The sequence below is a fragment of the Panthera leo genome, chromosome B4 (assembly GCF_018350215.1).
Source record: "Panthera leo isolate Ple1 chromosome B4, P.leo_Ple1_pat1.1, whole genome shotgun sequence".
Taxonomy (NCBI): domain Eukaryota; kingdom Metazoa; phylum Chordata; class Mammalia; order Carnivora; family Felidae; genus Panthera; species Panthera leo.
The window spans coordinates 44,966,021-44,972,077 of NC_056685.1; positions in this window are offsets into that span (position 1 = coordinate 44,966,021).

Sequence of the window (6,057 nt, forward strand, 5' to 3'; positions counted from 1 at the left end):
ACACAATGCTGGAGATTCCTTGTGGGGGAAACAAAACAAAACCAAAGAGAAGCAGATTTGAGATGCCTGCGCATTTCACGTCCTCAGTTGTCTGCGTCTTCCTGGTGCCTGCACCTGCATCAGGCCATCACGATGACTCCAGCCACTGTTTGCAACCTGGTAAGAGACTCAGAGCCAGAACCGTGCGGCTGAGTCACTCCTGAATTCCTGACTCTTGGTAACCAAGAGATGATCGTGATTATTGCTGTTTTAAGCTGCTAACTCTCAGGTGATCTGTGATGAAAAACAGACACCCAATATAATGAGAAATAGTTTCTTTTGTTAGATGGGAGCAGGGATTTTTTTGTCAGTTTTCAGTGTGGGATGTGGGGTAAACAATGAATGTTGGAGAGCTGAGAAAGCCGACTACATCGAACAGGTGTCATTCTCTTTAGTCACCCAAAACTGAATCCTATTCCTGGAACCATGCCTTATTAGATCTATCTCTAATTTCAGAGAACTGCATTGAAATACTTTCCCAGCCTCCCTTGAGATTATGAAAGCCCCTGCAATGGCTTGTTGATGTGCCAATTAGGCATTTTCTAGAATTTTCTTACTAGCATGTTTGTGCTTAGGGTGTTCTACAAGGAGGAGTCTCTCAGGAGAGCTAAAGGGCATATCAGATTAGGGCCCACTCTAATGAAATCATTTTAACTTATTTATCTTTATCAAAGCCCTATCTTCAAACACAGTCATGTTCTGAAGTACATGTGAATTTTGGGGAGACACAATTCAGCCCTTAACAAGCACCTAATACAGGTATGACTTAATATTATGCCCTTCATATTTGCTGTATTTTGTTCATTAAAAGGGAGTTACTAATTCTAGCTCATACGCAAGTTTACAGATTTTTACAAGGGCACAAACACCAGACAGCTGAATCACTGGGAGCCATTCAAGGCTGTCTACCACACTCATTTGAGAGGACAACAATAACAACAAAAAATCATCGAGGGATTTACTTTCCCAGGCTTCCTTGAAATTATATGGAAGATTATGGCCAAGGATTTATCAAATAGAAGCTAGTAGGCAAAGAAACAAGGACCATACAGAATCTAGCCTACAAGGTAGTGCCACCATATTGGTGAAACCAATATCCATTGTCTATGTTGTTTGAGGCACAGCCTGTTGACCCTCTCTGCGATGGGCATCAGTGTAAACTTCACTCTATCAAATCTGCAGTGATTTGTGGTATTATAAGTGGCTGTGTAGCCTCCTGACCCCATACTTTGGCCAGACTATAGATTCTCCAAGCTATCCAATCTTTAATATATTCTTTCTCTGTTTAAAATCGACAGAGTTAGGGGCACCTGGGTGGCTCAGTCAGTTAAGCGTCCATCTTTGGTTCAGGTCATGATCTTGTGGTTCATGAGTCCAAGCTCCATGTTGGGTTCTGTGCTGACAGCTCAGAGCCTGGACCCTGCTTCGGATTCTGTGTCTCCCTTTCTCTCTCTGCCCCTCCTCTGCTCCTGCTCTGTCTGTCTCTCTTTCTCTCTCTCTCAAAAATAATCATTAAAAAAAATTTTAGTAAATAAAAATAAATAAAATAGAGTTGTTTTGTTTCCTCAAATAAGAGCTCCAGCTATAATACTGTGTTTACAACCACGTTTAGGCCATTTGGTCATGGTTAAACAATGCCCTTTGTGGGAGCATGTGTGAATAAACACATACGCTTGCCTGAACTTTGATCTCTTCAAGACTTTTTCTCTGAATCTACTCCTCTCTATCCCTGTGCACACTATGCCTGAGTTCATCTACCACCTGCAATCACCAGCCCAGTTGGGAGGCTGTTTAGATGGGTTGGGCCATTTCAGTCATGGAGATTCGAAACTTTGCACATGTCAACACTGGGAAGTTGTTCCTGCTGTAGCATCCACAGCGAGGCTCCTTCCTTACCTACCGCGTCTCTCATTGCTGCTCTCCCCAGAGCAACGGTGATTTAGTCTTACCCTGTCTGTCTTCATACTACCACTCTTGGCACCTTAAATGATTCCCAAAACTCACCAGTGTGGATGTGGTCTGTAAGTGTCAACCATGCCGGCTTGTCGTATATGTACACGTCCTGTTTTAAAAGTATAAATATATTCTTTTTTGTAATGTTTATGTATTTATTTCAGGAGAGAGAGGGCATGAGTGGAGGAAGAGCAGAAAGAGAGGGAGGGAGAGAATCCCGAGGAGGCTCCATGCTGTCATTGCAGAGCCTGACGCGGGGCTCGATCTCACAAATCGCGAGATCATGACCTGCGTCAAAATCAAGAGTCGATACTCAACCGACTGAACCACCCGGGCGCCCCAAAGGTATAAATATATTCTTAAAAATAAATTAAAATGTGTATACCTGCATTCAAAAAAATTCTCATTTTGGCTATGGTTTTCTGTTTGTTTTGTTTTGAATTCTCATTTGTGTTATCTCTTATAAAGATACGTTGCTTTTCATTTTGTTTTGTGTCATTCGTTTAGCTGTATTGTCTTTGCAGGTAAAACCATGCTAGCCTGGCAGCTATTTTAACTTGGTCTGCCTCGAAATTTTCTATCAAGTAGAGACAAATAATAACTACTTTTGTTACAGGAGGGTGGGCGAGACACTGGTCCTCGTCTCACAGAGCCGAAGAATGAATCTCACAGACAACAACAGAGATTGAGCAAAGCAGTAGAGTTTATTGAGGGAAAATATAAAGCTCGCAAGAATGAGAGAGGTCCCGACTGGGTAGCCGCTGAGGATTTCTGTCCCTGACTTCTTATTGGGACCTTATCGGAAAGTTTCTGGGACTCCACTCATGGGACCTAGCCCAGGCGGGTCTGGAATACGTTTTTCCTTTTTTTTTGGCCCAAACCCTGCTGTTTCTTCAGCCTCCCACTTACAGAGATAAGATCCCTTATCGCTCTCTGCCTAATGTTTCCCTATTCACTTTGCTGTGTGTGTGTGGGGGGGGGGGGGGGGGGGAGGGGGGGGAGGGGGGGGTTTGAGAATTCATTCGTATAAAGCTTATCCTCAAATAAATGCCTTAGACATAATAAGCTCAAAAATGTTGCCAGCTCCTACCGTCATAATCATAATCATTACTACCAACGGAGAATAAAGACACTGTTTCTTTTAATGCTGCCGGTTCATGACTCAGGGAAAAAATTCAACTCTCATTTGCCACATGAAGACCTAAAAAAAAAAAAAAAAAAAAATTTAATTAATTAATTAAAATTAAAATTAAAATTAAGAAAAACACCACAGATGTCAGTTATAATTTGGTTTAGTTTGGTTAAAGAATCTGACTTTTCTTTTTTTTTTTTTTAATTTTTTTTTTTAACGTTTATTTATTTTTGAGACAGAGAGAGACACAGCATGAACTGGGGAGGGGCAGAGAGAGAGGGAGACACAGAATCAGAAGCAGGCTCCAGGCTCTGAGCCATCAGCCCAGAGCCCGACGCAGGGCTCGAACTCACGGACCGCAAGATGGTGACCTGAGCCGAAGTCGGACGCTTAACCGACTGAGCCACCCAGACACCCCTAGAATCTGACTTTTCTGATCATGATGCTAGGTCATGTATGCTAGAGAAATATTCAATATTGCATGCAAGAAGGATGTGTGTATTGGCAATGTATAATAGGCATCAGAAGCTTCACTGACCAAGTATGTATAATAGGCTATTTTTGTTTTGCCATAAGCCCAGGGTAATTAACCAGACATAAAAAGTTACAAAACATTTTCTTGGAAGATGGGTTAAATTTATGGAAGAAAATGCCTCTAAATACTACCTTTACAGTGTTTTCTGGTAGAATGGCCTGCAGAGTGGCCTTGATTTGAATCTTTGTCACATCTCTCATTCTTATTTTTCTCAGTAATGTTACTGCACCATTGTTACTATACCAAGGTTATACTATACTACGTGTTATACTATACTTACCGATGTTACCATATTCCCCTTTTATGATTCTCTGGATCAAAGAGAGAATGTTTCCATACAACCACAAAAGGGGAAATTAACAAATACCTCATTAACTCTATGCAGGGGGAAACTTGAGAAATAAACACAGAACACAGCATAAGGACATAACCTACACATTGTAACTTTCAGATCCTGGAAGTCCTCCAGCGGAAGGAAAGAAAGACGAGAGGGAGGGAGGGACATTGGTGAATTCTAACACCAAACAAAAAAAATCTTGCAGCTCAGAAATTATGCCTTTTGGTCCTCAGTCAGTTTTTTCTTCCTAGGGTTACCCTACTTTTTAAGTTTTCTTCACTGAAGAGCAAAGTTTTCCATAAATAACAGTAAGGAGAAAGGAGAGCTGATGGACAATTTTTGAAGAACGATACAGTTTGTCTACATCTTCAGGTGTCATTCAGCACATTAAAAAAAGCATCTGATTTTATTTTAAAATTGTGAAACTATAAACACATTGTAAATTATATAATTATAAATATGCATCTATTTATTTCTAGACATATAGGAAAAATTTGATTCTAGGGCTATATTTATTTTTTTTAATTTTTTTTTAACATTTATTTATTTTTGAGACAGAGAGAGAGAGAGCATGAACAGGGGAGGGTCAGAGGAAGAGGGAGACACAGAATCTGCAACAGGCTCCAGGCTCTGAGCTGTCAGCACAGAGCCTGACGCGGGGCTCGAACCCACAGACCGCGAGATCATGACCAGAGCCGAAGTTGGATGCTTAACCGACTGAGCCACCCAGGCGCCCCGCCTAGGGCTATATTTAGAGTACAAGAAAGTCCAAGGGGAAGATTTAGGAATAGATTTTATAAACTCCCCAAACATTCTTAACATCTTTATTTTCCTATGTTTTCCCTTTGAAGAGTGTCATTTATTACGGAGTTTAAGTTTTCCTTCCTGTTAGCGAGCACTTCAGCTGCCCCCAAATCCTAACACCATAAATGAATGGCCTACTTTACCAGATGTCACTATCAGCTTGCTAGGCGACAATACATGGCTGTACACTATTACCAGTACCCCTGCTTTTTGAAAGTTCTCGTTATGCCGCTTGACTTTTCCAGAAGACCTACATTGGTTACCTGTTTTTATGAGCAGAAAGAACTCCGAAGAGGATTTTTTGCTTTTAGGAAAAGAGGTAAAAGGCAAGAATAGCATTCAGCGCTCACCCCAGCCGTGGGAGGGGCCCCACCCAGCGCCTTGCCTGGGAACCGCCCTGGGCATCTCAGCCTTGAGCCACCAGAGCCTTGAACTGTGTCTGTGAGCACCTGTGCTTTACTTCGATTTACTTTGTGCATCCCTTAGCAAATTTGGGGGGGTCGGGAATGCTCAAAATTTTTTCTATGTAAGTCAATGGCAATTGCTTCTTTGCTTCATGCCATTTCAGCTTCCAAAAAGTTTCAGAGGAATGTTCTGCTTTCAGATGATGGGAAAAATGAACTCAAACACATGCTTTATTCATGTAAACCTTCAAGTAGGCGTTTCCTCCCTTGTAACCTCATGCGCTGCAAGGCACATTCCTCCACAGCCTTGCAGGAATTATTAACCTTGTTTTTCGTTCCTTTTCCTCCCCAGTACTTGCTGCAGGAACCAGGGAGGGAGGCTACCTTATAGTGTCTGTTTTGCAGACACAAGACCAACATGTAACGCACCAGAAACCCCGGATGGAGCCCTGATGTCCAAAGCAACTTGAAATCCCAAAAGTTTTGAGTCTCCCCTTGAGAAGTTCCAAGGCCCATCCAGTTCCTGCCCTAACTCCCACATACCCTGTTAGCCCCATAAAAATTGTCCTGAGGCTCAACAAAGGCAGGGCAAATTTGGGAGTGCTCTCCTGCCTTCTCCTTGAGCTGCCTTTCCAATAACAAAACTTTCTCTGCTTCAAACCCAGTGACTCAGAGATCGGCTTACTGCACGCGGGACACAAATCTGATTTCAGGGTTTTGTTGCAGGCGGTTAGTTAGTTTTTAACAGGATGCCCGGAAGCCAGCAAAGAGAAGTCATGGCCAGCTATCAGGAGAGTCAGAGGCCTGTCCTGGCAACATCCCAAAGCAAAGCCACAAGAAGCTGGATCAAACC